Below are 25,639 nucleotides of genomic sequence, written 5' to 3' on the forward strand. Positions count from 1 at the left end.
AGAGAGAGAGAGAGAGAGAGAGAGAGAGAGAGAGAGAGAGAGAGAGAGAGAGAGAGAGAGAGAAAGAGCGAGACCATGTGATGGAAGAGCTCTTTGGAGATGGACCAGAGTTAGGACAAGATGATGACGAGGAAGCCCAACAAGTGCAGCTTCCTACAAGCTTGGAACCACCTTCTAAAGCTAAGAAGCAAAGAAGATGGATACCAGCTTGGAAGCTCCAACACAAATAGGCTTACCCAGTGATATTTGAGGGAAACGTGAGGGTCAAATGTGAGTGGTGTGTTTATTCAAAACAAAAGAATCATTATGCAAATAACGGGTCTTCTACACTCCAACTTCCGGCTTTGACTGAGCATAGCGAATCAGATGAGCATCAAATTGCTGCCTTCAAGTGGGCCAACAAGGAGAAGAGGGTTTGCATCCCTCTCCCCGATTATGTTGCAACCTTGGAAGACAAGGAGAAAGTATGTGTGATTACTGTGATGTGGCAAGTGTATTTTGTTGTGAAGTCTGCTGGACCTATGGAGTTGTTTGAGAAGTTGTGTCTTCATCAGATCGAGCAGGGGTTACCAAATATGCCACATCATGCTGATTATGGAACTTACCTTAATAGAGCTGCTGGTATTGAATTTACACAAGCAATCCGGGATGTTCTATGGGTTGCTTTATGTAAAGAAATACAAGCAAGCCCTTGGTATTCCCTAATGGTTGATGACAGTACAGATAGGGGAAAAGAGGTTCATCTCATTTTCTATGTTATCTATTTGACAGATGGGGGTAAGGGGGAGAATCGTGTTATTTTTGTTAAGCTTATTAAGACGGATGATGGTGGAGCAGAAGCAAAGTATCATGTTGTTCTGGAGTTGATAAAGGAGATGGGTTTGTGTTTGCACAAACTTGTATCTCTTGCTATTGATGGATGCTCTAATATGGTGGGCCATAGAGGTGGACTCATCGCTAGAATGAGAGCAGATGTTCCCCATCTTCTTCTTGTGCACTGTCTTGCCCATCGTGAGAATCTTGCAGCAAGTCAAGCTGTAGACTCTTTTCCAGAGCTTACTCATCTAGATAAGCTATGTAGAAGTATTTATACGTGGCTTCATGCATCGGGGAAGCGCATGGATGATTTGAAGTTTATTGAGGCATTAGACTTGCCGAAGCTGGGCATGTTGCGCATACATTCAGTGAGGTGGTTGTCTCGTGGACAGGTGATGGAACGCATGGTGAAAGTTATGCCTGCATTGCTTTTGGAGTTTGGGAAAGAGAAGCAAGCATATATGATGAACTTGTTCTTTATGCAAATCAGTTTTATATACACTTGCTAGAAGATATATGTTCAAAAGTAAATGTTTTGAGTTGCCAATTTCAATCAGATCTTGTGGATGTTTCTAACATATCAGGGTTTGCTGATGCGGTGTTACAAAATTTGAGGAAGAAGTTTTTGAGAGACTCTGCTGGTTGCGGAACAAAATATTTGAAGCAGTTTGTTCAGGGTACAAAAGATGGCAAAATCACTTTTGCTGATGCAGATGGAGAAAAGCATGTTCACAGCTTAAGATTTGACAGGATCGAGGGATCCAGCAGAGGCGGTTTCTTTGAAGACTGCATGCTTTTGGGTAAAGAGCTGGTCACAAAAGTTGTGGAGAATTTGTCCAGTCGAATGCAAGAAGACATGCCGATATTAGAGGCTTGCAAGCTTTTCAGTCCAAAGCATTATCCAAGTGAAGAGCTGGTGCAAGAGGCATGTACCAAGAAGTGGTTGTTGGAGATATTCAAACAATATGGATGTCTGGTTGCTGATGTAGAGCATTACTTGGGAGAGCTGGACTCATTTACAACGGTTTTGTCTTCCAACTTCAAACACAAAAGCTTCCGTGAATCATGGGAAGCATGCAAAGATGATGCCACTATGCATGACTCATTTTCGAACTTAATGAAGTTTTGGCAGATTCTCTCAATAGTTCCTGTGAATATAGCTCCTGCAGAACGCGGTTTCTCTCTTCAAAACAACATCAAATCAGCCCATAGGACGAGCATGAGTACATCAACACTTGAAAATTACATGTTCATTGGGTTGAATGGGCCAGCAGCAACTTCGGACGTGCCTTGGGATGATGTTTTCTCCTTATGGAGGAGGAAGAAGAAAAGATCTGTAAATCTCACTGCATAGACGGTTGTCCCAGATCATTTTGAGTTTGCTATATTTAAAAATCTATGTATCAATGGAACTTTTCGTAGGGTTTTTGGTATTTTGTATCTTTTCTATTACTCTAGCAGTCAAAAGTCACTTCAAAGTTCAGCCATGTGCTGCCTTATCATTGTAACATTGACAATTATCAATATATGGTCTCGACATTTATGTGTAACATGTAGAGTTTATGATTGGTTGTGTCAGCGTGATGATATTCAGCGTGGTACTCTGTCAAGTTTTCCTAGTGTCTTTACTTTTCTGAAGCATTATAGGCGCTTTGTTTGAGTTGTAACTATTATCAATTGCATACACTGTTTATGGTGTTTTAAGGAATGTTAATGTAGAGTGCCACTCAGGTGCTCTTTGTTCATCGGATGATTTGAGGATAAAATCATGCATGCTCTTTAGTAATCTCAAGGCTGACGGCTCTTCTCCTATTGTTCAACAGTAACCGAGTGGTCAATTTGATCATTTACATGGCTATGGTAGTTGCCCCTAACAAGGGGAACTGAGCCATTAAAGTTGAGTGGATATACACATGATGTATCAGCTTGGGACTTTAGTATTTACCATTTTTGCTGTGAGTATGGCCTTGCCATGGATTAATAAGACAGGGTGATGCCTTCACATGGAGATTCTAGCTTCACATGGTGTCTATTAGTTGCACAGATGCTCTGATTGGAGATAGGGTCTAATGCTGCAATTCATGATGCACCCAGGTAGTGGTTGTTTCTCGATGGTTTGGTGGCATTCTACTTGGACCTGACATGTTCAGATTCAGAGCTCAAAGATCATCATCGTATTCATGAAAGCATTACCACTATCCCAACTTCTTCAAGTAAGTTTGTTCTCATTAACCACTGCTCATATTCATGTCCTTTAAATTGGTTATTAGCATGTCCAGCACACTTATGCTTCGAAGAGATGTGTGCTTGTGTGAAAGGCATTTTTGAACTTGCTGTTTGCATTCACTCCTTGTTTGCTGTTTACATTCACATCTTGTTTGCGGTCTGTAGGTTGTAAGGTGCAGCCTGTTGAAAACAGTACAAGCTGGCCTTACAACTGAGATGTGGGATGAGGAGGTGAAGAATGCTTGGGCAGATGCGTACGATGAGCTTGTGCGGGCTATCAAGACACGAGAAGTGTATGCTGCTCCATCCTAACTCAAGCTGCAAAATTACACCAACAAAGCACATGCTTGGTGAGGACATGTTGCACTTAAAGCTTCTGGTTTAACTACAGTTCATCAGATTTTTTTTCATTCATATACACCCACCAAGGGGCCCGCTCACCTGAGGCAAGCATGGCCGTTTGTTTGTGTCTCGGATAACTTAGCTTACATTGTTGCCGACTCCAAGCACATCAATAATGCGGCACGTTCTCTTCTGAATACTTGTGGATACATCAAGGGTGCTCGACAGAAGCAGAAATCGCAATCAAACGTAGCTAGCATAAAGGTGATTACTGATTCTTCAATTAAATACTGTAGCAAGGGGGGGCTTTTTTCAAGTTTTTTAGAAATCGCTGAGTTTGTGCAGGCAAGAGGCGTTGAATGAGTCCTGAGGCGTTGTCTGCCCGCAGTTCACACATAAGGAATCATGGAAAGCATTGCCTTTTTTCGGAGCACAGGTTACTATCAATGGAGTCACACGATGTGCCTTGAACAATGTCTCCTACCAAGCTCCTAAAACCCGTCTTAAGCTTGCTGACTACTAGAATCTAACGAGAGTCTTCAAACTAGATGCTTTCCCTGGTGTGTTTGTTTTTTTTGTATGTTCTATATTGTGTGTGTGTGTGTGTGTGTGTGTGTGTGTATGTGAAACCTTTGAATCACTCACCGAGCTGTCTTGCGTCTGTCAAATCTGGAGGTTATAGAGGGTTTTTAGAGATTGTCTTCCAAAACAACGATGATGAAGTGAAAAGTTACCACCTTGATGGTTATCCTTTCTCTGTTGCTGGGTAAGAAATATGAATGTATCTGGCAGTGATTTGACTGCAGGCTGCAGGCAAGCACGCCTCTGATGGAAGCATTGTTTTGGCAGGTTTGAGTCTGGGACACGGACTGAATAAGATAGAGGGGGCAAGGCAATATAATAAGTGGGATGGTGTTGCTCAATCTACCACATAGGTTGGACGCCATTCAGTTTTCTTAAATGTGTTTGTTTAGGTTCTCACATAAACATGCCATAAAATTTGTCAACATCTCTGCAGGTTTTCCCCCATTCCTAGACGGCGATGTCTGTTTCACTCGACAACGTTGTCGTGTTGTGGCACGTATAAAGTGGGAACGGACATTAAACGATTTATCTTGTGACTTTTTGATGCATAAGTATACTTGATATAATACTCATATGGGTGAAAGCATGTTAACTTGTCATTCTTTTTCATGTCCCGGACAATGCTAACTAGCACAATTTTGACATATGCTCACTAGTACAATAACTTGAACTACATCTCCAAGATCTATGACATATGATATATCAATAGAAAGCACTTGAAACAAGGAATCCAAATCTACAACCTCCGACAAATTTTGATATTATTTGTAAAAAATTTACCGGACGCCCAACTTTTCGAAGATGTGCTAACTTGAAACTGCTAACTAGCACAAAAAGCGCGACAGGTTAACATGCTTTCACCCATATGCATAAATAAAAGCTTTCTACCATACCTTAGTATTACCTTTGCAGTAATATAAATGTACATTACTATTAGAAAGTACTACAAGAGAAGTATCAATGGTTGTGCCTCTTTTTGTCTGGGGGAAAAGCATTTGTGTATTTCTTCTAATATCTCAGCTATACCCTACCATATATAAATTATTTTCTTCTTTTCACATTTATTTAATAATATAACCCTTCAATAATGCATACCTTCTTGGATACATACAAGAGGGAAGGGCCTACTACAAGACTTTATGAAAAGGAAGATCCAAAGCTTTTTGGACCATCCCAATTTGAAAATCCTAACCTAAGGACGTGGAGAAGAGGCCAAAACCAATTCAAGCTCTTTTAGTAGGCCAATTTTGCCTTTTCAAGCATGTTAATCCGAGTTGCAGGTCAAAAGTTACAGGGAAACCAGTGAAAAACCCTCTCACAACTACACTGCAAGAAGAGATGGTAAACAGGTGAATCAAGTGAAAAGAGGTAATCTTGGTCTTTTTCCATAAAAATAAGATATTTGGAGGATAAAAGACATAAGCATGTGAATGTGACACCTCAAAGATGCCTTGAAGGACAAGACACACAAGTTGGGACCCCCTGCAGGAGCCACACAGAAGATGCCTAGGTGGGGCCCACATACATCATGCACCCACATGGAGCCTCAACGACCAAAGATGCTGAATTTCATGATATTTTGAGTCGTAATATTGCCCATTTTAAGAAATATCCAAAGAACATTTGATTTGGGCTAACTCTTTAGCCTAATCAAGTGATTATGTAAAACATGGCTCCCTCAACAATAAAAAGGGTAGCCTTCTCTTCATTGGGGGAAGTTATGAGTGAGTGAGAATAGATCAATTCCATAGTGACACACTCATCTTAGTGCCACACTTTCTCTTGAAGAAAGGCTGAAGTCTTGCCTCATCTTCTCTCTCCATTAAGGTGGTGGCGATTGCTCTCATGTAAGAAATATGTTGCTAGTTTTACTTTCATTTGCATATCTAGTCCAATACTTGTCTCTAACTCTATCTCTATCTCTCATTATCTATCTTTAATACCACCACCACACTTAGATCTATCTCTAATTCTATCTTACTCCTCCTTTGATCTCTCTTGTTGTGTCCTAATTGTTTCATTGGAAGGTATTCAAGCATCAACCTTGTCAATGTAATGGGTACAACCTTCTTGCGGGAAACAATTATGAGCACAAGGTTAGTAACCATATCTTCATCTTCCACAAGCATCTCTCTCTCTTAAAGTTCTCATTCTCTTCCACAAACTCTAGAATCTCCTTGCTACAGGTACTTCTCTCCCCGTAGTATTCTTATTGCCTAAGGGCAACAATAGGGCTTGGGAGAGAAAATCTCTTCTTCTTCTCCTTTCACTTCTTTCACACCTTTATCTTTGAACATACTAAGTATATCATCGATGAATAACCATAATCCACATAGAGGCCATTCCTTTCATTTCCATTCTGTGCAATCTATTAGGGTCAATATTTGGATTAGTCGAAAGATTCACTTTCAGCAACGCATAGTGTTTCTATTTGGTCCTGAAAGGCTCAACGAAATACTTCTCTCACCAGATCCCATCATACTACCTATTATTAACTATAACTTCTCTTTTGATGTGAGTGTGGTTATTTTATTATGAATCAAGAGGATTTGTACTCACAACTAATCCATATCGCTAGACAAAACATATACATTATAGTAAGCACAAAGCTACAATTCCAAAGAGCAATCCGTAGCTTATTTGGACAACAAAGATTAAATATCATTAACTCATCCATTAACCCTTTTATCCTACCCATGATACGATATGATCGTAATCTCGATGTTTTCATTTTTGTTTTGTTCTGACTATTTTTCATGAGTTCTCTCCATCACGTGTGTGTTTGTAAGGAAAAGTGAGCGGCTTCTTTGGCTACATTTCTTCTTTAGCTCTAGAAACTATGTTATCTACATCTTATCTCTTTCTCATAACCCTTGAGCTTCCTCACAAACTCTCAGAGCAAGAGGCCCGGTGCCTTCCTGGCAAGACCGCAAATTTCTCGACATATTTTTGGGGAACCCGAGGCGAACAAGCCGGGTGAGAGTACATAAAGATGGCTAGGAAAGTGGAGCAGCTATATGGTGAAATGAAAGAGCTTGCAGACAGATGCAAATGGCTTGAAGAAGAAGACCGGATTCAAAAAGCGATTGAAAGCGCTGGGCAATCCGTATATAATGAGCTTAATATATTCGAAGGCTATGATCGAGAAGGATATCTTGAGTGCTATGTGACAGAGATGAGGCTTCAAGCAATTCCAGAAGCTCGGATGATTGCAGCATTTGTTGAACTTGTGAGTGATGTTTCAAGCACCAAGTTCAAGACTATGCAAGTGTATATGCAAGCAACTGGGGTGAGTTTTCTACAGCTATAGCACAGGTATGCTTGGAACATCAAGACCAAGAGATGGAGCAGAGTGGAAGTGGATGTGACCAGCTAGAGTTGGTGTCTCCTGTAAGCCATGCAAGTGTCAACACATCCATACAGGCTAATTTAGAAGCAGTAATAGGTGCATATCTTTTGCAAGATTGTAACCTTCATATCTCAAGATAATGACTCTCATGATGCTATCCAAGCGCTTGAAATGGCTCAAAGCAACTTAGAGGATGATGCAAACTCGTCGGCTATGATAGATGATTTGGACGCTCCTTTCGATTCGTTTGAAGATGCACATGATTGTATATACAAGGATGAGGATGCTATGGTTTGACAGAGGATGTGAAGGGAAAACAGGTGAAAGACGGCTATATTAGTGATGTGCTACAATCTACTTTTAAGAAGATCCAGGAACTTTTACCAAGTTTAGAAGAGTTGGATGCCTATGCTGAAGACATATACCAGGATGAATAAGTCATTATCAATGCTTTCCTATGCGAGTTTGATGCATGTGGTACTACCCAAATGGATATGCCTAGCTGCAAAAGTGCTAATTTAGAGGTGGGTGACTGAAAATCTCTTCCTTTGTGAGTATAGCTCTGCTAGTAGCATTGTGGATTGTGAAGTACCTCAGCTAGACGAGGTGGAAGAAGAGGAGTGCATTGACAGAGTAATATGTATGTATTATGGGGTAGCAGATGTGATGCAGATGACTCATGAAATTGTGCCTTATTTAGAGCTAGATGCAGCAAGCTTTCACAATTCCATGGTAGAGGAAGGTGTTATGCAAAGTTTGGAGTCTTCAGCAAACTGATTTTGGATTGCCTATTCGTGATGATGACGTTTTTGAAGTCTTGTTTGCAGGAATGACAGATGCAGATTCTCTGCATGAGGATTGGGGTTATGCGGATGAATCTATGAATCTTCAAGATTCACAAATCAAAGATAAAGAAATGTTTGGGTATGCTATACAGGTTGAAGTGACATTAGAGGATAGAGTAGAAGAGCAAGAAACCTCTTCGGATATGGTCTGTGATTGGGGTGATATTTCTGATCTGCGTGAAGATGCAAATAAAGATGCTTGCCATAAAGTGCCTACTATACAGGGTTTTAAGAATTTCAGTTGCCTGCAGGTATGCAAACAATATCTGAGGCATAAAAGGGATTTAGGTCTTGTGTCATAGGGTATAAATTGCAAGCAGGTTTGTGAGCATCTATCTCGTATGGATAGGAAGGGTATACATGGTGATGCCTTGAAGCAAGAAGAGGATGCTAGCTCTATGCTGACACCAGAGTCATGTAATGAAGAAGGGTTCTCCCTAGATGAGTGGAGACATGATTCAGTTGAAGATAATTTAGCGATGGGTCAAAAAGGAAGAAGGGGTGAAGATATTGTGTCAGAGACTAACTCCAAGGAGGTTTTTGAGCAGTCGGTTACAAGTGACCGGGAGCATACCTACCAGGATGATTTGGAAAGGGAATTAGACACCATATTTGAGAGGTATGCAAAGTTTTATGATGTAAAGCTGGAGAGGTATTTGGTAAAAGGTGAGAGAATTGATGAGAGGTTTACCATGCATATTTCTGAGGTTTCTCTTGATGTTGAGAAAGGATATCTAGAGGATTCTTTTGAGAATGAAGATGCAGATTCAGACTTCTATGCGAAAAAGGTACATATGGATTTAGAGGTTGGTAAGAAGGTTGAAGTGCAGTTTCAAAAATCTTTCAAGTATATTATAGGAAGCCTGGACGTGTTTTTTGAAGAGGAGGATGAGGAACTTATGTCTCTACGTCATGAAGATTTTGCGCATAATGGAGATTTGTTACAGATGTTTTGGAGACAGATGCATATAACAATTCCTTCTGATCCAAGAGGAATTAAAAGATGCGGACAATATCAATGCTTAGTACAATACAAGTTTTTGAGTTACCCATATGATCTTGGAGGAGGTCATGGGATGATAGGGGATACAATTGCTTTAACAAGTTACCATGAGGCTGGCACATGCCGGAGGATGTGCAGGATTAGAGGGGGTGGATGTCGTGCTATGGCACGTATATAGTGGGAACGGGCACTAAACGATTGATCTTGTGACTTTTTGACGCATAAGTATACTTCATATAATACTCATATGCATAAATAAAAGCTTTCTACCATACCTTAGTATTACCTTTGAAGTAATATAAATGTACATTACTATTAGAAAGTACTACAAGAGAAGTATCAATGATTGTGCCTCTTTTTGTCTGGGGGAAAAGCATTTGTGTATTTCTTCTAATATCTCAGCTATACCCTACCATATATAAATTATTTTCTTCTTTTCACATTTATTTAATAATATAACCCTTCAAAAATGCATACCTTCTTGGATACATACAAGAGGGAAGGGCCTACTACAAGACTTTATGAAAAGGAAGATCCAAAGCTTTTTGGACCATCCCAATTTGAAAATCCCGACCTAAGGACGTGCAGAAGAGGCAAAAAGCAATTCAAGCTCTTTTAGTAGGCCAATTTTTCCTTTTCAAGCATGTCAATCCGAGTTGCAGGTCAAAAGTTACAGGGAAACCAGTGAAAAACCCTCTCACAACTACACTGCAAGAAGAGATGGTAAACAGGTGAATCAAGTGAAAAGAGGTAATCTTGGTCTTTTTCCATAAAATAAGATATTTGGAGGATAAAAGACATAAGCATGTGAATGTGACACCTCAAAGATGCCTTGAAGGACAAGACACACAAGTTGGGACCCCCTGCTGGAGCCACACAGAAGATGCCTAGGTGGGGCCCACATACATCATGCACCCACATGGAGCCTCAACGACCAAAGATGCTGAATTTCATGATATTTTGAGTCGTAATATTGCCCATTTTAAGAAATATCCAAAGAACATTTGATTTGGGCTAACTCTTTAGCCTAATCAAGTGATTATGTAAAACATCGCTCCCTCACCTATAAAAAGGGTAGCCTTCTCTTCATTGGGGGAAGTTATGAGTGAGTGAGAATAGCTCAATTCCATAGTGACACACTCATCTTAGTGCCACACTTTCTCTTGAAGAAAGGCTGAAGTCTTGCCTCATCTTCTTTCTCCATTAAGGTGGTGGCGATTGCTCTCATGTAAGAAATATGTTGTTAGTTTTACTTTCATTTGCATATCTAGTCCAATAATTGTCTCTAACTCTATCTCTATCTCTCATTATCTATCTTTAATACCACCACCACACTTAGATCTATCTCTAATTCTATCTTACTCCTCCTTTGATCTCTCTTGTTGTGTCCTAATTGTTTCATTGGAAGGTATTCAAGCAGCAACCTTGTCAATGTAATGGGTACAACCTTCTTGAGGGAAACAATTATGAGCACAAGTTTAGTAACCATATCTTCATCTTCCACAAGCATCTCTCTCTCTTAAGGTTCTCATTCTCTTCAACAACCTCTAGAATCTCCTTGCTACAGGTACTTCTCTCCCCGCAGTATCCTTATTACCTAAGGGCAACAATAGGGCTTGGGAGAGAAAATCTCTTCTTCTTCTCCTTTCACTTCTTTCACACCTTTATCTTTGAACATACTAAGTATATCATCGATGAATAACCATAATCCACATAGAGGCGATTTCTTTCATTTCCATTATGTGCAATGTATTAGGGTCAACATTTGGATTAGTCGAAAGATTCACTTTCAGCAACGCATAGTGTTTCTATTTGGTCCTGAAAGTCTCAACGAAATACTTCTCTCACCAGATCCCATCATACTACCTATTATTGACTATAACTTCTCTTTTGATGTGAGTGTCATTACTTTATTATGAATCAAGAGGATTTGTACTCACAACTAATCCCCATCGCTAGACACAACATATACATCATAGTAAGCACAAAGCTACAGTTCCAAAGAGCAATCCGTAGCTTATTTGGACAACAAAGATTAAATATCATTAACTCATCCATTAACCCTTTTATCCTACCTATGATACGATATGATCGTAATCTTGATGTTTTCATTTTTGTTTTGTTCTGACTATCTTTCATGAGTTCCCTCCATCACGTGTGTGTTTGTAAGGAAAAGTGAGCGGCTTCTTTGGCTACATTTCTTCTTTAGCTCTAGAAGCTATGTTATCTACATCTTAGCTCTTTCTCATAACCCTTGAGCTTCCTCACAAACTCTCACAGCAAGAGGCCCGGTGCCTTCCTGGCAAGACCGCAAATTTCTCGACAACGTAGGAATGTGGAACTTGCAGTCACAACTGCTGCCGAATTGGTATCTTGGGCGGGAGATGTATATACGAGTATACAACCTTGACAACACTAACAAGACAGAAGCCCTGGTGCTAGACAATGCTATCTACCGTGGCAGATTGACAAATATGCAGAAAACGTGAGTGTCAGTTTATGAATATTATTTTTAAACTAGTCTTTCTGGTTATGTCTATGATGCTTAGGTTCCCCATTAACTCACTGCTTGCATACACATGGCTTGTGGTTGTAAGTTGTTGGAGTGATTAGAGCACTTTATCAGGGTCTTAAAGAACACTTTAATAGACAACTTTTTACATAGCTAACAATTGATTTCCATTTTAGCTGCTCACTTTTAAGAGTTTAGTTTGATCAAGCATATGATGATTCACTTCAGGATACACGTCCCTAGATTGGGTGGATTTTGAATGAACAAAATCCAATCCAAACCAAGGTCGAAATGTTTTGATTATTAGAACACACTGTCTTACTTTTCGCTATGAGTCTTGGAAGGGTCGAAAAACGTTTCCCCTTCACGGTGAAGGTCGACCTATACGATAGCCCCTCCTACAGGACGGGCACTCTTCAAAATTTCCCTTCCCTAGGATAGGCAAGGCAGCCTTGCCAATTTCAGGCCTGGGAGAGAGAGAGAGAGAGAGAGAGAGAGAGAGAGAGAGAGAGAGAGAGAGAGAGAGAGAGAGAGAGAGAGAGAGAGAGAGAGAGAGAGAGAGACTGCATAGTGCACAGTGTGTGGGAATTAAGTTACACACACAAAAAAAAGGGCTTTGACAGTCACACAAAATATGGAATTCAGTAGGCTTGATGATTCAAAAGCAGACTATGAAGTCGTTAAAGACCTCAACCAAATAACAAACTGAAATCTTTACTGTCCAATAGCGAACATCCCAAAAGTGAACATCACATCCACAGTCATGCAACACAAAAGAAGTTTACCATGTAACAACTACTCAATGCAGGCAATGATTTTAAAAAAAAACCTAGGAATGCAACCCACAAGTACTACTCTCTCTGTATCGCGAGGGAGGCAATGGAGTCGTCTACTCGGTTTACGGAGCCACATATTGCATTGGCACTGTCCCGAGTGGCTTCGTTTCTTGCCTCCTCGATTTCCAACAATCTCTTTCCCCTCGTGTCTTCACGTGCATCCTTCCGATCCTCCAAACTTTGCAACACCATTGCCAAGTTCTTCGTTGAGCCCACGAGCTCCTTGATGTTGTTGCCATTCACTCGCGACCGCCGCTTTCTCTTGATCCCTCATGAGCTTCCTTCTGCTGATGCGTCAATGGGCCCACCAACATCGTTTGCGGCAAGAGGCGGTCTTTGCTGCTCGCCTGTGCTGTCACCGTCGGTAGGCATGGTGTGGTTGTCTTCTTCGTCACCTACACACGAAGAAGTTAAGAAACTAGGATAAAGGCAACGATGCAAATTAAAAATTGTATCTAAAATAAAAACAAGGATCAATTTCCATTGGGACTTGCATACCTAGGGGCATCGTGTCATCCTTCGTAGAGCCAACCAGCAATCCCTCGATGTCGGAATTGCGGTCCCCGCCAAAAAGCATCTCCATTTTGTTGTAGAGTTTGAATGGAAAGTCTTCTACAGGTAGCCCTTTTGTGCGCCGCTCGGTTTGACTCATTTGCCAGTAGCTAGACCACCTTGAGGGAATCTTTCTCTCATAGTCATTTAGCCTATTGAATAGGGAGTGTACTTTCTCCCACTTTGTTTTGCATTGTGCCTTATTACGCATGACGCCTCGTGCCTGACATGTCTCAGCAATCGCTTGCCAACGGTCGCGACGAGTGCGCTCATAAACCCCTCCTTCACTCTGGCATACTTGTACTTCTTTCTTGGGCTCGACCAAAGTGATGATCTCGTGGAGCTGCCAATTCGTTTGTGCAGTCATTTGTGGCGTTTGGGTCAATGAAGGGGCCGGTGCTCCCTCTACCGAGGTGTTGCTATCACTAGGGATAGCGATAGGATGCGTGGCGGTAGGCCCTGATGGGAGGCATACTTGATTGGTTCCCTAGAGCCCATGCAGGACGTGCAGACAACGACAGTGACATTGTGGATGGCAATGGACGCGGTATTGACTGCAAGGATGGCCTTATTGGAACTAGCCACACCCTAGGTAAGATGATTGTGTTGGGGTATAAAGCCCAATGTGGTCGCCCAGGTAAGTGGGCCGGCCGCCAGGTATATACACATATTCTTTTGTTAAAACCTAATAAGAACTCACTATGCTCTACACATTACAGTAGAGCGAGTTCACCATATCTCCGTGCTCTTCTTCTCGCACTCTCTCTCGCGTCGCACTTCCGCTCGTACTCCTTCAACTGGTATCAGAGCTCAGATCGAGGCTCGGGGCAGCACTGCAGGAGGCTAGAGTCACCAGCTCATATTGGAGTGAAATTCGACAGGCGAAGACACGGCCCCAAATCTCGTGGGAAAGCCCAAAGGGCTTGGTGTTGTCAGAATTTCATTCTGAGGTCATCTCGGCCACCGTTCGGCTTCGACAAAGGTCTGTGCATGCCATTTTCGACTACGTGGTCTCGACGGGTGCAGATCCGACTCTGCAAATTTGGGGTTTTCGGCCTACGACTGCAGGTGCTGAGGATATCGACACTCCCAGAGTGTTGATTTGTGGCTGTCTACACATCGAAGGACGGCTCACAGTTCTTGGAGGCGTGTCACATACGACACGGGCGCATCTACACACAGACTGTAGGCGACATCCACTAGTTCATCAGGTAGCTTGTGTTTGCTGCTTGATATTCCAGATTTCATCCTGACATTGCAGGTACTTCCACATGGGATGTATTGTCAGAGATGATGTATGTCTGTTGAGGGTTTGCTGGCTGTGAGTCACGCAGCAAACAACCGCCGCAGCGGTTACAGCATACAGTGGGAAATTTGTGGATGTATGACTTTGTGGGAAGTCTATGTACTGTCAGATTTACTGCAGCCTTTGTTAAGGGTCGAGTGAGGTTTTATTAAGCTGGGGGATTCTCGAATGTTGAGATCCTTTCGGTGATACAGGTCTTGGAGCGATCCCTCGAGCACCCTTAGATAGGCAGCTAGGATGTATTGACTGTGAGTTAGACAGTTGGGATTGCATCTTTGCTTTACTGCCGTTGAGGCATTGTCGCAGTCTATGCTTACAGGACAGTGACAAGACAGTCAGAGACAGTACAGGTGCAGGACAGGTTTACCCGCAGCTTACAGTGTCAGAGAGACATTGTTTTTTGAGCTATTTTTGGTCTGTTTTTGAGTACACCAGAGCCATTTTACAAAGGAGACTACCAAAATTTATGCAGAATCTGAAGCTTTCTTGGTTCATTTGACAGGTTGATATTGGTTCAGAGGTCAATTTACAGGGGAAACTCTGCCGAATTTTTCCCAGGAAAGTAAACCACTGTGAAGCGTAGCTATGGCTGGATCACAGGACACTGCTCTTTACAATATCAAGAAGCTGGATGGAACCAATTTCCCATTGTGGAAGAAGCAGATTCGGCACGTGTTGGTACAAAAGAAGCAGATAAAACCTATAAAGCTCAAGGGGATAAAACCAGAAGATATGGACGAAGATGAATGGAACGAAATGGATGAATTGGCACTTTCTACCATTATGCTGACTTTGGCAGAAAGCGTTTACTTCAATGTAGCAGACGAGATGTCGGCTTATCAAGCATGGTTAAAGCTGAGTGATCTTTATGAGAAGCAGAGTGCAGCTTCCCAGGTATACTGGCTTAAGAAGCTTATTGACTTGAAGATGAAAGAAGGGACACCTATGTCCAATCATCTGAATGAATTCAACACAATCTATAGTCAGTTGTCAGCTCAAGGTGTCAAGTTTGATGAACCTGTTAGAGCTATGTTCCTGTTGATCACATTGCCGGAAAGTTGGGACACTTTTCGCATAGCTTTGAGTAATTCTGCACCTCCAGATGGTTTGAACATAGCAGGTGTAGAAGGAAGTCTACTTACTGAAGAAACCAATAGAAAGACAATGGACAAAGGCAAAGGAACAGCCTTAGTTGTCAGGGGAAGGACCAAAGAAAAGTACAAAGGTGGAAAGAGGAATCAGTCTCGTAGCAAGTCCCGCAGTGCTAAAGCCAAGAGTGACATAGAATGCTACCATTGTGGAAAGAAGGGTCACATGAAAAGAGACTGCAGAGAACGGAAAGCAGAAAAAGGCAAAGAGAAAGCTGAAGACCATGGTGAGAAGAACAAGTCCTCAGTGAAGATTCAAGAAATAAATGTGACAAACACTGTTGCAGAGGATGACAGTCTAGTGTCAGGAGACATCTACTTCTTGAAGAATACAATGGACTCAGCTCTTCTTACAGCATCTGATGGAAATGCACTGAGTGACTGGATTATAGACTCAGCGGCATCACTTCATGTGTCTCCAAACAAGGAGTGGTTTACCTCTTATGTGACCACTAAAGATCATGTTCGGCTAGGCAATGGGCAGACATGTGAGATCTTAGGGGTTGGAGATGTTCAATTGAAGTTTCAGAATGGCTCTTCTTTCATGCTGAAGAATGTGAGACATGTTCCCGCAATTACAAAGAGCTTGATCAGCACAGGTTTACTTGATGATGTTGGCTACGTCACCACTTTTGGACAGAACATGTGGAAGATATCCAAGGGTTCTATGACAGTAGCACATGGAGTAAAGTCTGGAGGACTTTACATGATTTATGTGAAGGGGATTGGGGAGCACCACAGACGGAGAGTGAGAGAGAGAGAGAAGGAGACAGACACGATGTGGGTGGGGAGACTCTAAGAGTGAGCAGCCCCCTATACACTTATGCTATGTATAAGGTATACAAGTCAGTGGGCGCCCAGACTCTGGGCGGCCGGGTAAGGCACAGGCGCCTATACCCCAACAACCTCCCACTTAAAGGCGATTGTGCCTTTAAGCAAGGGAACCTAGTCTAAAGACTACAAAAGGTGAGAGAAAACCGCTCTCAACCGATGCCCACTGGCTGGCTGTGATCGTGTGCATCCGGCTGTCCTGCTCCCGTGTAAGTCCATACACCACCAGACGTACCGCACACGTACTGCAAGTATGTACGCAATACCTGCATATCTCCCTCGTGCACTATGCCATCATCAGTCAACAAACGACTGACAACCCCAACTGCAAATGCTCCCACTGCAGCTGCGATATCCGGTCTCAAGATCAACATCTCATACATGAGACCACCGAATGCCGATGCAATGCTAGCGGGCCCTGCTAGCTCTACGGAGCATGCATCAACATATATATCCCTGGCAATAGGCATCTCTGACTGACAAGGCGTGTCAGCCACATGCATCTCCTGACTGTCCACAAAAGACGCATCAACCTGTCGTGCAACCTCAGATCAAACCAGCTGCTCTAGGTGTCTGCTGGAAGACATATCCTGCACAACTATATCCCCATGCTCACTGTCGAGCATAGAAAGAAATGACTGCATAATCGCTGACATCTCAGTCTCCTCTGCAATCATCCACTGCAAACATGACCACTCAATCTGTTGTGACTCACTAGAGCTCTCATGCTCTAACTCCGTATGCATAGACTCTTGCACAACGTCCTCCTGTCGTGACTCACTAGAGCAAGACCGCTCTACCTGTCTATCCTGTATAGAAGTATCTCGCACAACTGACTCTCTGCTTTGCTCAGTCACTAGCAAAGCATGCATGTCTGACTCTGTCACCTCTCTGTGTGACTGCTCAAGTCGTGCCCCAAGTGTGTGCACAACGAGCTCACTACTCTGCACTCCATGCAAAGTATCCTGCAACCCACAAGCAAAAGAGACTCGCCTGCTCTCTCGCTGTGTACCTGGCTGCATGATCACAGAGACAACACCGTCTCTCGCGTGATCCACATGCAATGGGTAACCTGTACCACTCCTGGCACCTCTCGCAATCACTAGCGAACCCAAATGCATCACAAAATCTCGCTCTCGTAGCGAAATCTGACATCCACAATCTCTAAGCTGACCAATCGAGATCAAACTCACTGTCAAATCTGGTACATAGCGCACATGTCGTAACAAGTAAGATGCACCACTCGGTAATGACAGTCTCACATCTCCTGCACCTGCTATCGCATGCACCAATCCATCGGTCAAACGTACACTGCCAAGCATCCCGCTAGAATAGCTACAAAACCATTCATGATGCGACGTGACATGAAACATAGCATCTGCGTCTAGCAACCACTGCGAAGGGAGTGCACTATCCACATGTATAGCATCTCGCGCATAGCTCGAGGTAAAAGTGACATCCCCGTCACTAGTATACTCCGACACTACATGTGCCTCAACTGTCAAAGCAACTGAGTCCATGGCATCACTACATACATCTCTGAGACTACCATGTCTCCTACGATGTCGCATACGACGAAAACAGCGCCGTCTAACGTGTCCAGAATGACCACAATACCAACATGTTACCTGTCGGCGTGCTCGTGAATGTACATGTCTCACACGAGTCCGTGATGACTCAGATCTATCATACATATCATGCAATCTGTGCCAAAGTGCTCTCGAAGTAGTCTCATACATAACAAGAGCATATACAGATTCCGTAAGGTGCAAAGAGAGCGTAGATAGTGCCATCTCCTCTAGCTCCTGCCACTGATCGTCAGACATGTTTGAAGGTCTACCTGCATCACCACTCAATGGTCGATGCAACCCTCGCTGTGTCAATGCATCAAGCATACACTCTCTCCATGCCGCAAAGTCTGACCCATCAAACACGCGCATCTGTGAGAGGTCACAATCTGATCGATCACCTGTCTCTGCCATGAGCACAATGTAGCAAACTAGAAAGAAAAACCACCTCACCAACAACACCTGGAAACTGTCTACCAATATGGCCAGAAACACAATGTAAAACCTGTGAGACACACTCCAAAATAGAGCTCCGGCAATGTCAATACAAGCCTCGCATGCTCTAGTATCACACTGCAATCTGTGAGCTAATCACCAAGCCCACACTGTGCGGTATCAATGCATACACACGCACAAATCTCCCACCTGCAGAGAACACCGCACGCAAATGCTGAGTGCAACCCGCAATCTCTACCTAGATCGCATAAATGATGCGCATAAAACTCCTGGGAAAATTTCGCCAGAGTTTCGTCAGTAAAACGGCCACAAAACCTGTAACCAAACTGACTGCACGCTCAAAACCATGAGCAACCAAAGCGCATCAAACCGCACTCCAAATGCATGCACCAATCTCCACACTTTGCATACATCATTGCAAACACCTGCAAATCTAGTACACAAATATCTGCTCTACCTGTGACTGCCAAAAAACATGCTCGAGGCATACATTGCCGAGCTCAAAATGCAATCACATTAGTCTCCCTGAGCATCAAACCACATAAGGCATACATCGTATCCTCCCACCTGTGAGGAAACTTGCAGCAAATATCACTCTCACATCTGAGAGCAAACCATGTGTGGAATCCTCGACACACAATAAACAATTGCTGCTGCTACAGAAAATTCAGCGTTCAGAATTTTAAAATTCTGATATGACGACCGCGTCCGGAGCGTGCCAAAACCCCAAGGTAGACTCCTGGATCATATGTATCCGAGTCCGGGTGTGAAAGCTATGCCAAAAACAGTGTTTTTGGGACCCGAGAGTGCACAAATAAACTTACTGCTGTACCTGCTGTAATTCAAAGCATAATTTCAGCAAATAGACATCACCATCGCGTCCGGAGCGTGCCAAAACCCTGACCTAAACTCCTGGATCATGTAGATCTGACTCTGTATGACGGAGCTACGCAAAAAACTGCGTTTTAGAGCCCGAAAATGGCAAAAACGAGCTGCACACAGTCTTGAACCTGCTCCTGCTCCACTCTGCGTGATGCAATGCCCTCTCAATGCAAGCTCCAACACAAGAGCTCTGCCACAACAGCATCCAAGCACTCGAATGTCAAGCTCTCCTCCGCCGAGCACTTCTCTAACGAGCTCCACTGAGCTCAAAAGCTCCTCTCACCAAGGAAGCCGCAACCGCCTCCTCGACCAAGCTTGACCACACCAAGCTCCTAAGCTCCAAAGACAATGCTCCTCAAGCTAAAATCGCTCTCCGTGAAACTCCGCGATCGAACTCCACCGTCGAGAGCGAGCGAGCTATCGCCTCGAAGCTCTCAAAGCCGTCGTGCTCTCCGCGGTCACCATAGCTCTGATACCAATTGAAGGGGATCGGGGAGCACCACAGACGGAGAGTGAGAGAGAGAGAGAAGGAGACAGACACGATGTGGGTGGGGAGACTCTAAGAGTGAGCAGCCCCCTATACACTTATGCTATGTATAAGGTATACAAGTCAGTGGGCGCCCAGACTCTGGGCGGCCGGGTAAGGCACAGGCGCCTATACCCCAACATTATGTATCAAATGTCTCTAAAAATGTAATCAATGTAACCGAGCAGCCGAACGTTTCTTTGTGGCATAGCCGGTTAGGACATATGTCCAAGAAGGGAATGGAAATCTTGTCTCGTTCTGGTTATTTGCCTGGCTTTTCATTTAATGATTTTGAATTCTGTGAACATTGTCTGTATGGTAAGCAAACACAGCAACCACATAAGCATAGAAGCAGTAGAAGAGATACACAGTTGGCACTTGTTCATAGTGATTTGTGTGGACCTATGCCTAACCTATCTCTAGGGGGAGCTTCTTACTTTATGACATTTATAGATTATTACTCGAGGAAAGTATGGGTTTACTTTCTCAAGCACAAGGATGAAGCGTTTAGTGTTTTCAAAACGTTTGTGACACTTGTGGAGAATCAGAGTGGCAAGAAGCTTAAATGCTTACGCACTGACAATGGTGGAGAGTATGTTTCAAAGGCCTTTCAGGACTTTTGTGAGTCAAAAGGTATAAAACGTGAACTTACTGCTCCTTACAATCCTCCTCAAAATGGTGTTGCCGAGAGGATGAATAGGACCATACAAGAGAAGGTCAGAAGTATGTTGTCTAATGCACAGCTGCCAAATGGGTTTTGGGCTGAAGCTGTATCAACAGCTGTTCATCTTTTAAATAGATCTCCTAGCAAGGTTTTGCAGAAGGATTCAGTGCCAGAGATGGTATGGTCAGGCAAAATGCCCTCATACAAGCATCTCAGAGTCTTTGGCTGTGAGGCATATACTCACGTTCCAAAGGAATTTAGGAACAAACTTGAGCCAAAGAGTAGAAAGTGCATCTTTCTAGGCTATGGTAATTCTGGTGAGATGGGGTACAGACTTTGGGATCCCGAATCCAGAAAGGTTGTCCGCAGCAATGATGTTCACTTTAATGAATCCAAATATCATTCTAAACCAGAGAGGGTTGAGGAGATTAGAAGAGTTGTCTTCCAAGAAGATGGACCTGCACGTGCAAGACAAAATGTCAGGGCTCAAGAGGAGCAAGGGCAAGATAGAGTGGAACCACAGGTTGTGGCTGAGCCTGAGCCACCTATTGTGCATAGATCTGGACGTGTCACGCGACCTCCTGATAGGTTTGTTCCATCTATGAACTATGTCATGTTGACTGATTGCAATGAGCCTTCATGTTACAAGGAAGCAGTGCAAATGAAGGACTCCGGGAATTGGCAATTGGCCATGCAGTCAGAGATGACAGCTCTGCATAAAAACAAGACATGGAAGCTAGTTAAATTACCACAGGGCAAAAAGGCTCTACCTTGTAAATGGGTTTACAGGTATAAGATCACTGCTCATGATAATCAGCCAAAGTACAAAGCAAGGCTTGTTGCCAAGGGCTTTAAGCAAGAACAAGGCATTGACTTTGATGAAGTCTTCTCTCCGGTGGTCAAGATGACTACATTGAGATGCTTTCTTGCATTGGTTGCCATATTAGATTTGGTGTTGCACCAAATGGATGTCAAGACAGCGTTCTTGCATGGTGATTTAGATGTGGAAATTTACATGCAGCAGCCAGAAGGGTTTGTTGAGAAAGGCAAGGAAGATTGGGTATGCCAGTTGTTAAAGAGTCTTTATGGCTTAAAACAATCACCGAGGGCATGGTACCATAAATTCCACAAGTTTATGCTTTCTCAAGGCTACAAACGTAGCGAGTTCGATCACTATCTATATACAAAGAAGGCTAAGGATGGCAGTTGGCTGATCCTTATTTTGTATGTGGATGACATGTTGATTGCTGGCAAGCACTTGGAAGAAATTTCAGCTTTGAAGTCAAAGATGGCAAAATCGTTTGACATGAAAGACATGGGTGAGGCAAGTCATATACTTGGTATGCGCATTGAGAGACAGATCAAAGAAGTTGATTTGGTTATCTCAAACAGAGTATATTGACAAGGTTTTGCAACGTTTCAATATGGAGAAGGGAAAGGCACTGAGTGTTCCATTGCCACCATATGTGAAACTTAGCAAACAAGATTGTCATGTGTCTGAGGAAGAACAGACTGAAATGGATAAGATTCCATATGCGTCTGCAGTGGGTAGTTTGATGTATGCAATGATTGCTACTCGCCCAGACATTGCATTTGCAGTGGGAGTAGTAAGTCGATACATGTCAAACCCAGGCAAGAAACATTGGGAGCCAGTGAAAGGAATATTGAGATACCTGTAAGCTACAAAGAGTATGCGTATATGCTATGGGAGTCAGGAGCTAAGTGTAAAGGGTTTTACAGACTTAGATTATGCAGGTGACTTAGACAACCGAAGGTCTACGTCAGGGTATGTCTTTACATTGGCTGGTGGAGCAGTATCATGGCGTTCTAGATTACAAGATTGTGTTACTCAGTCTACTACCGAGGCTGAATATGTTGTAGCATCAGAGGCATGCAAAGAATCAATTTGGCTTAATCGACTAGTAACAGATTTGGGAATCAAAGAAGAGATGCCTGTGTTATATTGTGATAGTCAAAGCGCTATACAATTGGCTCGCAATCCAGTTTATCACTCAAAGACAAAGCATGTGGATGTGAAGTATCATTTCATCAGGGAAATGTTCGAGGATAAGCAACTTCAGCTTGTCAAAGTTCACACCACAGAAAATCCTGCTGATCTACTTACAAAAGGACTTCCCTCAGAGAGCTTTGCGCATTTTCGCAAGCAGTTAGGTGTAGGGTAGTACATCACTTCTCTACATCTCTTGTATATTAGCTTGTATAGTAGCTTCTCTCACACTTAAAGTACCACATTGGACTTTAAGTGGAAGGTTGTTGGGGTATAAAGCCCAATGTGGTCGCCCAGGTAAGTGGGCCGGCCGCCAGGTATGTACACATATTCTTTTGTTAAAACCTAATAAGAACTCACTATGCTCTACCCATTACAGTAGAGCGAGTTCACCATATCGTCGTGCTCTTCTTCTCGCACTCTCTCTCGCGTCGCACTTCCGCTCGTACTCCTTCAGATTGGTGGATTAGGACGTACTCCAATATATATCTACGAAGACTGATCAGGGAGGTGTTGTTGAAGGCCCCCAAGCACATGAGCCGCCTAGGCCTCCGATTGGCAATTTAGTTTGCCATGGCTGCAAGCTATACCCCATTATTGAGGAGTTTTGTCGAGGGGATCTCTTTTGTGGCGCCATTCGACGGATTTCCGCAGCCAGCTCTTCGATCGTCTCGGCATCACTTCGTCAAGTAGGGGCTCTGTTGGCGGGATGGAAGAAGGCACCTCCTCGCCATCGTCGCTCCATTCGTTGTTGAGATCCATCGGCAAATTCTCTCGAGATGACATGGCTGCAGGCAAACATAGAGAATCGTTGCAGAAAAACATAGAGGATCATTATTGGCATCATTATGCAACAACCCTCCATGGCATTGTATAGACAACCATACATAACTATCTCCCATGCACCAAACAAAAAGAGTGTACACTCTCATGTGACCGGATTACAATAGTTACTTTAGTTTGATCAATTTATCAAAATCATGGAATTGATGAACCACTGAGGCAAAATAATTGCAGTAAAGCACAAGCTCATTTACACAAATGATTAACCTCTCAACACAGCCAAATAATGGCATCCAATTATAATAATGAAAACACCAACTCTTTTGAAGCTACTTGCATGGAGGCTACGCAGTAAAATCCTTCGCCAGAAAGGAGGAGAGGAAGGCGAGGCATGCTGCACAAAGAGAGAGAGAGAGAGAGAGAGAGAGAGATTAGAGAGAGAGAGAGCGGTTAGCTGACGGGATGAAACGGCACCACCTTCGTGTGGTTCTGGCGGAGGTAGGGAGCAGACATGGCGCACGGTTTGGAGATGCACAGTATACGCAGCAGGCAGAGAGAGAGAGAGAGAGAGAGAGAGAGAGAGAGAGAGAGAGAGACCTTGTTGGCTTGCATTCGTGCAATTGCAGCAAATGTTATCGTGCGTGCACTTCCACCACAATGCCGCGGGATGGATGAATGCAAGTGCACAGTGGGAAGAGGCAGCGCAGTCATCAATTTATCAAGGAGCTACATGGTTTCTAATTTTGTTACCGATGACAATGCAATCACGACTGCCACTTGGCAGTCTAGAGGGTGATAGAGTGGTGTGGAGGGTGGGTGAGGCACCCCCCAGCGAAACTCCAAGTAGCTCCATCAATCTCGGTAGCAGGCCCTCCACAATCGATATGGGACTCCCACACCATGCAGAGATGTCCCTCCACAACTGCCTCCAAGGCCCCTGTGGAGGAGCGCTCTTATCTAGGTAAGTGATAAAATAGTCTTCCTTCAGATCTTGACACAATCCACTAAGTTTTGAGAATTTATCATAGTCGCTCTTGAATGGGAGGAAATGGGAGTAGTATTTCTCAAGAAGAATGTATAACATAGTAGCATTCTTCTCTTGGGAAAAGATTCAACTCCATGATATTATTTAGCACCCTAGATAGTTATTTGTTGCCTAGCCGAGAACCAAGCAATCCTCGATGGGGTTTAGGAATTCAACCTAGACATGGTAATTAACCAAAGCAGATTGATCAGGATTAGAATATTTGGACCATTTAAAGAGGCTAAGTGGCAAAGCATAACTGAGCCATTGCCCTACACTAAGAATTTGGAACATCGTTTCGACAGAGCGAAAGACAAACAGATAACGATCCTTAGGAAGGACCTAAAATGGTCTCAACTTCAGCATCCAAAGAACCCCATTGGTTACTAATTTACCCGCGAAGAACATTGGCATGGGGCATTGGCCGGCTAACAAATCAATTAAGGAAAATTTACCAAAATACCCCTCTAATTTGTGGAAATTCCCAACATACCCCTCAAATTTTAAAAATTCCCAATATAGCCCTCATATTTTGTCATAAATTCCCAAAATGCCCTTCAAATTTTCCAAAATACCCCCGGTTGTGCGAGTAAATTTCTCCAAAGATCCAAAAATTTGTAGCTTCTCATCAAATTTGTCAGAAAAGAATAAAGGTTAGAGAATTGTGAACAATCGAACTAAAATAGATACAAGGTATTTTGGGAATTTTTGAAATTTGAGGGGTATTTTGGGAATTTCCACAAATGAGAGGGGTATTTTGGTAATTTTCCCATCAATTAAATCACCTAAATCCCTTTGGATCTTCCTTCATTTTCATCGAAACGCTGCTCTTGAGTGCTAACTCTGCCAAGTTTGGCGGACTTCGCTAACGAAAGGCATGTATAAAGACAACTGCCGAGAGCTGAAAGACAGGCGAGCTCTTATTCTGTGTGCCTATGGCGATTCAAACCATGGTGATGTCCGCAGAGGAAGGCTTTCTCAGCAATTCTTTGAAGCAGGACCTTTTGGTATAGGGCATCCTCAGAGAAGAGCGCTTAGTAATCACTCGGTACCAAGGATCTACGAGGAAGACGATGGATGGGGTGCCATGGAGAGAGGGAGAACAGGGGGTCCTGATGAGACGGGGGCTCACGGTGAGTTCGTCAGAGCTATTCCAAGGGTTTGCTATTTGAGATGCATGTCCAGCATTATGCAGGACGTTGACATGGACAAACAACAGGTGGTTAATCAGGGGCTTCAGAATAATGAAGTTGTGGATCAAAATGCTTTGATCGACATGCATACCAAGCGTGTATAATAACCACGAAAAGAGCTTCCTATTTTGGATGTCTTTTCATAAGAAGTTTTGGACAAATTCTTACAATAATTCTCACATTG

At 43.1% G+C, this 25,639-nt stretch overlaps 2 pseudogenes; one reads left to right on the forward strand and one right to left on the reverse strand.

The window, feature by feature from the left end:
- The first annotated feature begins 482 nt into the window (after positions 1–482).
- LOC147457096 (uncharacterized) lies at positions 483–2,170 on the forward strand (annotated as a pseudogene).
- A 10,583-nt stretch (positions 2,171–12,753) lies between these two features.
- On the reverse strand, positions 12,754–24,322 carry LOC147457097 (uncharacterized; annotated as a pseudogene).
- Positions 24,323–25,639: the final 1,317 nt, after the last annotated feature.

The sequence above is a fragment of the Adiantum capillus-veneris genome, chromosome 5 (genome assembly GCF_014529385.1).
Source record: "Adiantum capillus-veneris isolate H3 chromosome 5, ASM1452938v2, whole genome shotgun sequence".
NCBI classification, from domain to species: domain Eukaryota; kingdom Viridiplantae; phylum Streptophyta; class Polypodiopsida; order Polypodiales; family Pteridaceae; genus Adiantum; species Adiantum capillus-veneris.